Raw genomic sequence first — 12,421 nt, 5'->3', positions numbered from 1 at the left:
AGTAAAAAAAAGAGTCTGTAGCTGTGAAGTTAGTTTAGTTAGCCATTTTGTAACTAAATTTACGCGTAATGTAACCATGGTAATTGCTTCAATTTGTAATCAAATATAGTGCCAAATATGGTGTCAGATACAGTGCCAGATATTCCGAAGCCGGAGGCCCCACGCATGGTTAATAAAGGTCAGTTGAGTTTGATCATATTCAGTACTTCTTCCATATACTGATTTAAGTTGAGCAAAAAAACTTAAATATTTTAAATGCCATGAAAAACTGGCATTTTTTTTGCCTGTGATGCTAAACATTTTTACAAATATTTGAACATTTTTTTGTGAAGAGCAAAGCAAAGACAGTAACTTATCGACGTGCAGCAGCAACTCTTCCATTATAAGGCTATATTTGAAATGTTTGACATAATGTCATACCGAATACCATATGTGACCTACTGAGGCAAAATGAGGAATGTTTTGAGTAATCGACACAGATAGGCCTATACCAGAAAAATCATGCCAAAATCGATATTGATTGTTTAGTATTTTTGAGTAGCCAAGGTATCCAAGCTTCACACGATGCATTTCTGTTGGGAAAAAAAGTACCAACCGAAGGAAAAACTGAAGAACGTTTTTTACTGCCGGTGGTGGCGCAATGCGTGTCTTTTCTTCAAAGCCGTTTTTCTCGAAGTGAGGTTAGAGAAACTTGTCAGGACACCATTGAAGTTCCTGCGTCATATATTTGGAATAAATGAAGGTACAGAAATAAATTTGGTATCATTGGAAAGCTAAAGATAACGTGAAAAGTCAAAGGAGGGGGTTCAACTCCTCATTACGCTATGGCAGGTCACATAATGGCAAGCGTTTAAAAAGGATTGGCTGTTGCTAAAGATGTAGAGTGCCGTGACAGTTAGTGCTCAGTGATTTCAGTTGCTGAATATAAAATATGTTGCGTTTTCTTCGTGACAGGAAATAACGAAGGATTGTCTTCCATGGAAACAGGTACATATAATTTTGTTTACGAAATATCAATAAAGAGACAGAAATTACTGTTCATTGTTAGGGAGGCGGGGGGGGGGCGGGAAACAGTCTAGGGGAAAGGAATTATCGTTTATTCTGAGCATGCGCATGACAAGTAAGTCTGCTGCCACCAAGAGTTTGTATTCAGATCATCAATTCGGCTTTTCATTTCCTATAAAGAGCTGATCATTGGAGTAGCGGTTGTCGGTGTCTGCTTCGTGTGCCTTGTAGTTGCGTTCATTGTCGTAGCCAAGGTAAGAGTATTTCAATACAATCTTTAATTTACCAGTTTCTGGTTGTTGGTGGTTGATTCGGCCCAATCAAAACAAGTCAAATGGATACAAATTATGATCCAGTTGCGTTACGGTTCTGTAAAAAGTGTTCATTTAATGTGCATGTCAAGGCTTGAACTTGCTAAGATTCAATCCAATCTCGTATCATTATAAGATGAGTGTCCTACATTTTCATCTTGTTCCACAATACTTTTGGCTTTGGTACAAAATCGATTGCTTTGGGTCACCGAAACTTAAATGCCCGTGTCTTTTCTACAGATCCGTCATGCCTCTATACCCATGCAGTGACACACCCTAACCCTAACCCAGTGACACACTCGTCGGTCAATTCGGGCGATTCACAATGCAGTGCGCCACCAAGAGTTTGCCACGGAGAGTTCATTTTTCCCAGTGCATTGTGGGAGATGGTCGACAAATTCGCCTCGCGGGACATTTGAAATCCTTCGTTTTTCCGGTTTGTAGTTTCGTAAGCGTATGATTCGAGTATCTGTTTGCCCTTTTCTTTTCTTTTCATCAATATGGTGTTTTTTTTGTAAGGCGGCAGAACGCTATGCCCCAGTCTATAACAAATAAACCCAAGTTGTCTACTGACGCTCATTGAAATGGGCCATGTTTTGTCAACCGTAAACTTGAAAAATGGATTCTCCATGGCAAACTCTTAGTGGCGCACTGCATTATGAATCGCCCGAAATGGTGTTCTAAAGACGACACATCGACAACATTAATTTGGTCCCATATTAGGACCAAGTGAACTCCATTGAGAAGCAAGATTTATGTAACTCGTTCTTTTTATTAGTCTCTAGTAAATAATGAACATGGCACGGCTATTACATGTTGATCAAGTTTCCCAATTTATTGCGTAGGCCTGTAGGTAATGTTTCTGTTAACAAATCCGCTGTTAATATGAACAATATGATTGTGCCTTAAAAGTGAAGTTTTTCGACATAATGTGCTATAAGAAGTTGAAGCTTGACTGTATTTGTCATTTATACCGCTTTTGAGTAATATAGGTTTTCTCGTTTCCTTAAAACCTTTATCATTCGAATTCCCATTTCTAATATTCCAATTCGTTCATCAACATCGATTTTGCACTGCCATGGGCGTCGCCCCGGGGGGGGGGGCAAGGGGGGCACTTTCCCCCGCTAGAAAAGAAGAAAAAAAAGAAAAAGGCGAAAAAAAGGAAAGAGAAAAGAAAAAGAGGCGCGGAGTCGTGTTGCTATTAATTTAATGGGTTGGCGGGGGGGGGGGGGGAATGTCCCCGCCCCTCTCGAACAATGATAAATCGAGAATACGCTGGAAAAGTACAGGGATTTCGGGGGGAAATGTGCTCCCCCCCACCCTCTTGAAAAAATTCTGGCAACGCCCATGTGCACTTTCAATGTTTAATGTTGTCTTTTGTCAAACAATTTCAAATTCAAGCAAATTGAGACAATGCGCACACGTTTTCGTCCCAGCGTACTGAATTTCGTCTCGTCTACGCCAAACCTTGTTAATCAGAAATCAAATTCGTAGAGGAATGCTGCCATTCGGCAACAGCTTGGAGGAATTTCATCTGCAATGACAAATGTTCTAGACCCAGTTACTTAAGAGGGTGACCAAACTTTAAAATGGTATGGTAAATGACTAAATTCGTTTTGGTAAAAGCGTGCCTGTTTCGTGGACGAAATTGAAAGTCAGAGTTGGTGAATTTGAATGAAAAAATCTTTTAAAATAGCCGGGAAAACCTATATCCGCTCCGTGCACAAGTACCCCCTCACCGGCAAAGGAAGTACAGTTGGGGGTGCGCAGCCACTGCGTGTACATAGAACAAATCCCCTGGTTTACGCGCATCACACACAAGGAACGGTGCGCGTCAACCAGCGAAATGTACCGCCCAAGGGACGTCGTTGCTAGGTAAAAGGGCGCCCTCTTTTGGTAGCGCACGGAGCTCATAGATATACGGAGGGTGCTATTGGATTGGAGTACATTGTTTTGTATTAGCGAAGACATGATATATGTGGTTTTTACCCAAACCAAAGAACGCCTTCATAATATTGTGGTTGCAAGTAAAAACTGTGTCGTCTGGAATATTAATTTTTTGAAAGATCCGTCCGTCTCTTAACGCGATCGTAAATTTAGAGGGCGCTCTTTCGGTGATCAGTGCAGCTATCTCCAACCTGTACGTCATAATTGGAATGCGCTCTTGAATTGGTCATTGTTTTTGTCAAGGGATCCGACTAAACTCTTTGTTGTATTTAATATTGAGAGAGAGAAAAAAATCGTAAAAAGTGTTCGTTAATTCTTTTGAAATGTTACTTCGTTTTGACCTTCTGTATAACTATTTGCTGATTTTTTAGTATTTGCATTCGGAAGAGAAATGTTCCAATAATGTTTTTGATTGATAAAGTTTTTATGTTTTTTTTTTTGTCCAGTAAAGACACTATTGACTGATTTTATTTCCGTCATTTATACTGGAAATGCAATTGTGATTTTGTTTCCTATGTTTCCAGATATTTAAAATGTAGATTAATTTGTAATCTTGTGGAAAGTTGAACTGCTGTGAAAAGGGTGCTTTACGCTTGATATTGCAAGTTCGAAACACACAGCATTTTGTAATGGTAGCGCGCAGTAATTATACAAAATATCGAATGTTTCCGAGTTTTATTATAGGTGACAGATGGAACGTCCCATTCACGAGTGGAATGGAACATTCCATCTATCACTGAATGAAATAAATCTTTCCATCGCACGAATGTGAAACATTGTTTTGTTTTATACAATGCTATAAATCCTCATCACCTGAGTGGAATAGAGCTTCCATTTACCGTGGAATAGAACATCTATTTACCGTGAAATAGAACTTCTATTCTTGCGGTGCTACCGGGCCGTGGGTAATATTTCAATGACACGTGATCGACTGCCCACGTACCGATCAGATGATGGGGATTTATTCAGGCGTAGGCATAAAATTGGCAAGTATTTTTTTTTAAATGCACAAGTAAAAACGGAATATAATTAAACGAAATTGCTTGACAAACTTATTTGTATAAGCGTACTTTTATTTAAGTGTTGTTGAAAAAGTTGAGACCGGTTTAAGCCGAGTAGAATGTTCATTAAATGAGGCAAACTGGTGGGCTGAAAGTGAACCAGTTAAACCGTCAGCTAGTCCACCCTGTTCTGGTTGTCCTGTGTTCAAGGTCACAGTTGTCCCGTATGGTTCCCCGTGAGAATTGCCCTGGTTTATTTAAAATCACTTACAGGAATGATCTTGAATGATTTAAGGATAACTTGGGATGAAATTTTAGTCAACCTGGATTGTTATGAAAGCAAAATGGTGAACTTTGGATTGGAAAATGCTTGAACGAGGTACGGACAAAAATGGGAAACTAAGGAATCTAATTGAGGGCGCCCTACATGCTGACCGGTAGTAGGCCTTCGCTCGTCAGTACCCACCACCCTGCAAACAGGGCGCTGGGAAGGGATGATGAGCTTCACCAGCCTCGGCTCCATGAGCGTGTGCGCGTTCCGTCACTAACCCCTGACCGTGATGTACAAAAAAAAAAAAAACGCTGCTGACTGGCTATTTAGAGCAAACTGCGCGCGCATTTCGAAGATTGCACACAAGTTACTAATGAGGTCTACTCTTTGATCTTCTGTTCAACATTATTCCATAGGTTTTATTTTTAGTCGCATAGCTTCTTCTTTTCTTTATTTCCCCTGATTTTAACGATCCATTGTGGCTTGATCTGTCTTGCTTTCAATACTTTTAAATTGTAGAATCGGATGTATGCATCTAAAAATAATCCAGTGTTGTTGCGTACATGTTGTGGAACTTTACAAACGTGCGCATTAATTTTTTGCAATGGCTTCATGATCTTTTAATTAGCTGTCAATTACTTTAATTAAAAGGGGGATGTCGGAGAGGGATCTTGGGAGCTATGCATAATGCAGGCATGTTTCGTGAATGAACGTGCGTGTGAATTGGGAGGGCGGGCGCTTTAATGAGCCGTATTCCAAATGGAACGTGCAATTTATACAATGTATACATTTCAACAGGGAGATAGAATTAGCTTTTGTAATAATTTTATTTGCCCGCGTGACCTACCGCGGATTGATATACGCGCATGTATCAAACTTTAGCGCGTAGGCTGGGTGCGGCGGCGGCGCGCGGAGCATGTGTGATATGATTTTATGATGAGTACTGCGGTCTTTGCACGCGGTATAAAAGCTGTCTGCTGAGTGAATCAATCTCACACGAGTTCACTTTCTCAGAAGCAGATACCCTTGCTTTGTCCGGAACACACAAGCCAACTAGGTAAATAACACATTCGTTGTTTTAGTTAACAGATCATTAAATTGTACAGGCGCTTAATTTGTCGCTTTTCTAGCATCACGCTTGTGCATGCACGAAATGATTGCAAGCTGGACCTTGCGGTTACAGCTACAGCGGCCCAGGGTCTGCACATCCAAAGAAAATGTGGGCGTTGTCCGCAGGCGTGATGCATGGCAGTGGTGGTGGCGGGCGCACTAATCTTAAAAACTCATAAAACTTACACCCATTTATCTTGTGACTTCGGACGTTCAATTCCTTTGTTTTCCACTCCTTTTTTTGGCTGTAGACTAGCATGATGTCAGAGTAGACTAATGAATTTCTCAACTAACGTGGCGCACTGCGCACTTTGTCTCAACTTTCACCACTCGCAAGTCGCATTGCCACTCCCCATCTACGCCTTCTCATTGCTGTGGCTGCCGGCTGCTCGGGCTTTCATCTATTCATGAGCGTTCTTCAGAGAGTGTCACGAACTTGGTTAATCATTGCAACACTGGAGACATATCTTTAAGAAGCTTGAGTTAGGGGCCTACTATGCAATGATTTTTGCAGGCCTAGAATAGCTTTCAAACGTTAGATTCGTCTTGAAAAGGCAGACGACGTCTAAAACGTTGGTGTCTGGAAATTGGGCCAAAGTTGATCAGACGGTCCCAAATTCATTTTACACTACTACTACATTGTATTGCTAGCTTTTTTCTTTTGCATAATCTTCCTTGCATTGTTACAATATTTGTCAGCAGTATGGATCATGGCATTTGATCTTGGAAGAGTCTGACTGTATTTTCTTTTACATTTCTTAAAATGGGATATTTACTTATATGTTACATGTATTTCGAATCACTTATTGTTTACATCATATGATTAATGATCAGAGCTAAAATCCTGGAACCACTTTCTTGACAAATAAAAAAAAATGGTTTTAGATGTTGGTTGTGGTTTATTTATTACATATTGTTCACCGAGTTGACTTTCTGTGAATCATAAAATCCGTAGTTTTTTTCTGTTTCTTGTAGAACCTCCAACATGGGTGACAAACCAGATGTAAAAGTTGTCGAGACATTCGACAAGTCAAAGTTGAAGAAGACGGACACTGACGAGAAGAACAAACTACCGACCGCAGAAAGTATGTAGAGTCATTGACAGTCACCTCACTGATAAAAAAAGTCATTTTTTTTTTAATAAGAGATGGGATTTTGAGTCATTTGATGAAGTTGGGGATCAGGATTTGAAAAAAGATTGCGGGAAAATTCCATACTGGCTCACCACTTTACCTGCCGCCAAACACATCAATTTTCACCTCACCTTGTGATTTCACCCAAGAGGAATCCAGGCAGCTCTGGAAATGCGAAAAAAATCAGGCAAAATGTGTTTTTAGAGCACATTTTGGATGCACACGTCGTGCAGAACTAGGTTGAAGCAGTTGAAGAGTCCGAGGTTCGAATGTCGATGAAGTAAGTGACTGATTAATAACTAGGGATAGAGGAAAGGAGAGGGTGAGAGTAGAGGAGTGAATAACCATAAAAGATGCAACTTTTGGCGCTTGAAAATTAATTTTTAAAAGTGGTGATCCAGTACGGAATTTTTTCCAAGATTGCATGCGATCCTTGTTAGTTCCTAATGTGTTGTGAGTTTACTTGCAACATTCCTTGTGTCAATACACATGAACTTCAATGGGCTCTGTGCGTGAACAAGAGAGGGCGCTTTTTGACCCCCCCCCCAGCGTATATAGCACAAAGTACGCACAGCTTATTTTATTCTAAATGTGCACAAAGCCATAACATCTTGGTGAGAAAGTCGTCATGAATGCGGTAGAATGTAGCTCCCGTTGGTCTCCCCCAACTTTCCCTTTCTTACCATTTAGATGGTACTTAAGTGCACAGAGTCCACAAAACATCAATAAATTGTTTTTAAAGAATGGTCCTACAAAACTTGTATTTGCCATTCCAGGCTTCAGCAGGTAATCCAAGTGAAGAGGCTAAGTTTGACAAATTCCAAAATGGTTTCTTTAAGTTGAAATAAATTGAGTCCAATTTCAAGTGTGCTGAAAACATTCAAATTGAATTACTTGTTAAAATGGTAATTGTTCTCTCTTTTTTTTCTTTTCAGCAATTGCAGCAGAAAAGACTGCCTTAGGTATTTAGTACCAGTAGTTGGCTAATTATTCCAAAATGTTTCTACAAATTAGTCTTTGTTTTTCATAGTATACGTTGGTTAAAGGGTCAGGTTTTTGTTTAACACTGTTTTGACAGGAGGCAAGTCAATCACACTGTTTTGTTCATCGTATATGCAGAGAATGTTTTGACATTGTTACGCCTGTTCTTGTTACTTTCCAAAGTACTTGGTAATTCAACGAGTAGCATGTACAATAAACAGTGGACTACCAATATACCAATGTTATTATAGGCACCTTGTAATTTTCGAATTTAATACTGCAGTGCAAGGCATGGGTTATTTGGCATTATGGATTTTGTAGTGGGTGTAATGCACTATTTTGGTGTAATAAAGTCGGAAACCATCTTTGAGAGACTTTGTTAGTCTTTGCAGAACCGATGACAAGCCAGTTAGGCTCCAAAAAAATAAGTCTCCGGTTTCTGGTATGGAGCTCGCCCAAAAAAGGGCGCGGCGACGCGGCTTTTTTTGTTTTTTTTTACCTGTTTTTTTTTTGCTGCAAATGTCGGCTGATGACTGCAAATGGTGCCAGACTAAACTTCGTGCAAATAATGGGAGTCCAGAGAGGCCACATAACGGTTATTCTCGATCATAACCCCATCTAAAAACACGTTAAAATTGTGCAGCAGCAGGATTCCAGTCAAACCAGTGAGTTTGGCGGTTTGAGACATCATCTTTCATTAAAAAAAAACCTTTTTCATTTTACCGACGCGCATGGCTACGGCGACGCGCGCGCATTCCAGAAACCGGAGACTTTTTTTTGGGCCTTATCTATCATGTTCAGTTGCCTTACTTGCTCAGAATAAAGCAAATCTGTGGCAGCTGTAACCATTGTACAAATTAACAAACAAAAATTATAGCTTATACAATTGAAGAATGGAGTATGCCATGTTAGAAACGCCAAGTCCGCATGGTACAAGGCACCCTGGCCAAGCTTCCTGTCGCCCAACATCCCACCACAAAACCGAGGAGGGGCACAACTTCCTCGGACAACGGTTCTGGACAGAACCAACGTCGTCGTCATCCAGTGCCTTCCGCAACCAGGATATGCTGTGGTCTTCCAAGATTAAAGAGAGCTGACTTTATTGTCTCTGGTTATGATTGACCAAGTTTACTGAGACTGCTCGCAGAGACTGGTTGATTGAGCAATTTTAAAAACGGGGAAAAAAATAATCTCGACGGATCCACTTGTTTGCTACACCCTTGCATTGAGTTTGGCTGAAACATTCATGACAATATGGTTATTTTTCTGACATCTGTAATATTTTACAAATTTTGAGAGAACTTGACTTTTTTTTTGGTAACGATTGGATCTTTAGTGTTCGCCAGCCGAGGTTAATGTGTATATCATTTTGGTTCTGGTCACACAGTGCTTCGTACGGTAGTGGGATACAATGCGGAACTTTTTTGCAATGGTTGAAATGCACAGTTGGTCAATGTTCATGAAAGCGACATTAGTGCTGTTGCAGGAAAACAACTCAAATTGTACTATCTGTAAAGGAGTCGATCAATCCCACTACGAGTACACTTGAATGTTTGAAGCTGAAAGCCTGTTTATCAATTAGTTAAGTAATAAAATCTGGAAAAGGTGAATCTGTTTCCTTTCAATGTTTTTGTTTCAGTGGTTTATACATGCACGTATTCTATGTTGCCCATTTCCTTACCCCCAGAAGTTACTCTAAAATGCTAGATCCAACTATAAATTTACCATTTAATAATTAACCTGTTTCTACAGCGATGAATGCTTAAAGTGGTATCTGTAATGCATGCAATAGCATGCCGAAGTGTGACGTCAGCGGTCTTTGTGCTAATGTTTGCGCATGAACCAGAATACGCGGCACACTTTTTTACAGCTCCAAATTGCTTTGTCAATTGAGAAAACAATTCTTGTTTTTGTGGGCATGCGCATTCCCAGCAAGGGAACAAGATGTCCTTCCACATTCTCCCCTGAAGAATCTTGGGTCATTAATGAATCTTGATGAAAATATTAATCATTAGCAGTCCCTATGAAAGTGAAGTGACTCCTTCCTTGATTTACATACAAGACATTTATTTTAAAAGGTGTAGAAGAGCCCTCCAAATACAAAGAAATATTGGAAAAAATGTTGCAACCTGACGCCACTTCCGCGATTGTGTACAAAGTCTATGGCAAGTCAAGAATTTCTTTTAAGTATTTCCTAACAAAATTGGAAATGTTTCTTAGTCCCAGATTCATGTCTAATCATCATTTTTGCAATGACTGACCTTAACTGAGATGATATATGAAGAAAAAAAGTGGCATCAGGTTGCAAAATTTTTTTTTCGAAATATTGATGAGGGCAATAACGGAACTTCAAAGCAATTACTGGTGATAAAGAACTTGAACTGTTAAAGCACTGTGCTACATAGTCTGATAGTCCCTAATGAATCAATACAATTCGGTGCTGGGCAATTTTGGGGGAAGTATATAGAATAGTAGGGAGTAACAAGTGGTTTTGGGGGTGACATTGGGTTGGGGGGGGGGTATGTAGAACAAGTACACACATTCCAACCATCCACGGAAAAAGTATTTCACCTTAGAAAATTAGAGTATTATTGCTGGTACATTTACAATATGTTGGGATTATTGAATTATTGTGATGGGATACCTGTTTATGCACATGGCCTTTCCACATCCCCCCCTCCCCTGTGCCATATGTTAAACGAATCTCATTTGTTAAACTGTTATTCATTTCCTCTACACAAACAGTGGGGTGCTGTGGTCCAATGGTTACGGTGTTCAACTCGTGTGCCGTGGTACATGGGTTCGAATCCTGACCGTGGGAATATGGTGCTTGTGCTCTTGAGCAAGGCACTTTACCATTATTGCTTCGTCCTTCGGATGGGACGTAAAGCCGTAGGTCCCGTCTGTTCTGTAATGCATGTTAAAGAACCCAGTAACACACTTCGCTAAGAGAAAGGGATTGCCCCGGTGCTTCTGGCAGTGGCTGCAATATGCATCGCAGCATCTTATAAACCATTATAAGGTGCTACATAATGGGTCTCATATTTCTCATAATAGACATATCTCCAGCGCATTGAGTAGGCCTACCTAATAGTTGGTAGATACGTGCGCTATATTATAAGACTCCGATAGAACTCCTAAAGAATATAAACCATCAAAAGTAGGAAAGCACTGCAACTATGGTTTGCTATGAACACGGACAATTAAAGTAGGATGTGTAGAGAGAGTTCCTTGCTCTTTGGTTCAAGTTATCTGTTTGCAATGTGAGAGTTGTCCTTCAAATAATGACCCAGGGTCCACAGCCCTTGTCAACATTACGCCACTATGGCACTATGACTGCTTCCATAGACACATGCATTACAGCAAGCCGTGGCCAAAGTGATTCGCACACAGAAAAACATTGTCTGTCTGGACATGGAGGAATATTCCTCCATGGTCTGGAGACTCTATTATTGTCGTATCAAGTCGAGGTTTGGAAGTCTTGTTAAGGCTTTGAGGTCAATCCCTGTCTAGCTCGGGCTGGGCTGGGGCAGGGTGATCAGAAATACTGCAAATAGGATTAGCATTTAACAGGGCAATCAGGGACATGTTGTTAAGTCTTGAGTAGGTGGGGGCATGATGTGATATTCAGAAATGTATTTTAGTGTATACGAATACGTGTCCGGACTGAATAAATATCAACTATGATGTATATTAACTTTCTTAAGGCCACTTGGAAATAAAGAAAGCTTCGCATGTTTATGAGAATGGTAGTAAAATTGAGAAAAATGTGCATGTTATGCCTTTGCCTTAAGTATGTGCCACTACTTTTGAAACAGTTTCAACTGAAGGCCCAGTAAGGATCCTCCAACTGACAACTTCAGCAATACAATGTATAATATAATGTATGAGCCCCGGTCAACACATTATTTAGGCTAATTCTTTTAATCTTAAATGACTCATAACTTTTTGTCTTTGCCTTCTCCTTTTCACCACAGATAAGCCCCCCCCCCTCCAGTCTGCCTCATTCACCAATTAACTACCTTTCTCTCCCTCTCGGCCTCTCCCCATCATTGACTTTGTCCTTTGTGTTCCCCACCTCTTGTGGTCAACCATCCCATTCCCCCCAATCTCCCTCCCTTTTGTTACCCTCCTTTCTGTTCAGCCGCCTGCTTTCTCTGTGTATTTTCCTCGGCATCATCTATTTCCACTTGACTGCTTTTGTTACATCAGTAATGTATACATGTACCTGTTTATGTTTATAGTCTTGTCATTAAGCCTTCGAGAAAGACCCTGCTAGGGTCGAAACGTCAGGCCAGTAACTATTTTTTTTTCATATTTTAATCTTGTAAGTACACTGCAGTTGAATATTCTATACAATTTGGCTTGTGTTATATCTTTTCAATGCTGTAGGCAGTTTCTGCTCCATATTTCCTTCTGATCCAACTTTTAATCAAACTAAACAACCTTTTTACCGTACCAAATATGAACGCAACGAAAGCTTGAGGCTAAATAAGGAAACGTAGGTGAACAAAGCCAAAGCATAACACGTAACTGCATGCACGTTTTCTAAATTTTACTACAATTCTGATAAAAATGCAAAGCTTTCTTCATTTCCAAATGACCTTAAGAAAGTTTATTACTACGCAGCCATAAAAATGCATGCGCGCCGGTCACTGCATA

The 12,421-nt window shown here is 40.2% G+C and overlaps 2 long non-coding RNA genes across 2 annotated transcripts; both read left to right on the top strand.

Moving 5' to 3' along the window:
* The first annotated feature begins 33 nt into the window (after positions 1-33).
* On the top strand, positions 34-1,602 carry LOC119734101. Its single transcript, XR_005272036.1, has 4 exons — positions 34-178; positions 955-987; positions 1,186-1,259; positions 1,557-1,602. It is a non-coding gene; the product is annotated as an uncharacterized LOC119734101 (long non-coding RNA).
* Positions 1,603-5,483: 3,881 nt separating this feature from the next.
* On the top strand, positions 5,484-8,174 carry LOC119733753. Its single transcript, XR_005271965.1, has 3 exons — positions 5,484-5,592; positions 6,621-6,730; positions 7,714-8,174. It is a non-coding gene; the product is annotated as an uncharacterized LOC119733753 (long non-coding RNA).
* Positions 8,175-12,421: the final 4,247 nt, after the last annotated feature.

Source organism: Patiria miniata, unplaced genomic scaffold (assembly GCF_015706575.1).
Source record: "Patiria miniata isolate m_02_andy unplaced genomic scaffold, ASM1570657v1 HiC_scaffold_26, whole genome shotgun sequence".
Lineage (NCBI taxonomy): Eukaryota > Metazoa > Echinodermata > Asteroidea > Valvatida > Asterinidae > Patiria > Patiria miniata.
The sequence above is the reverse complement of the archived record's forward strand: the minus strand, read 5'-3'. Positions and strand labels throughout refer to the sequence as shown.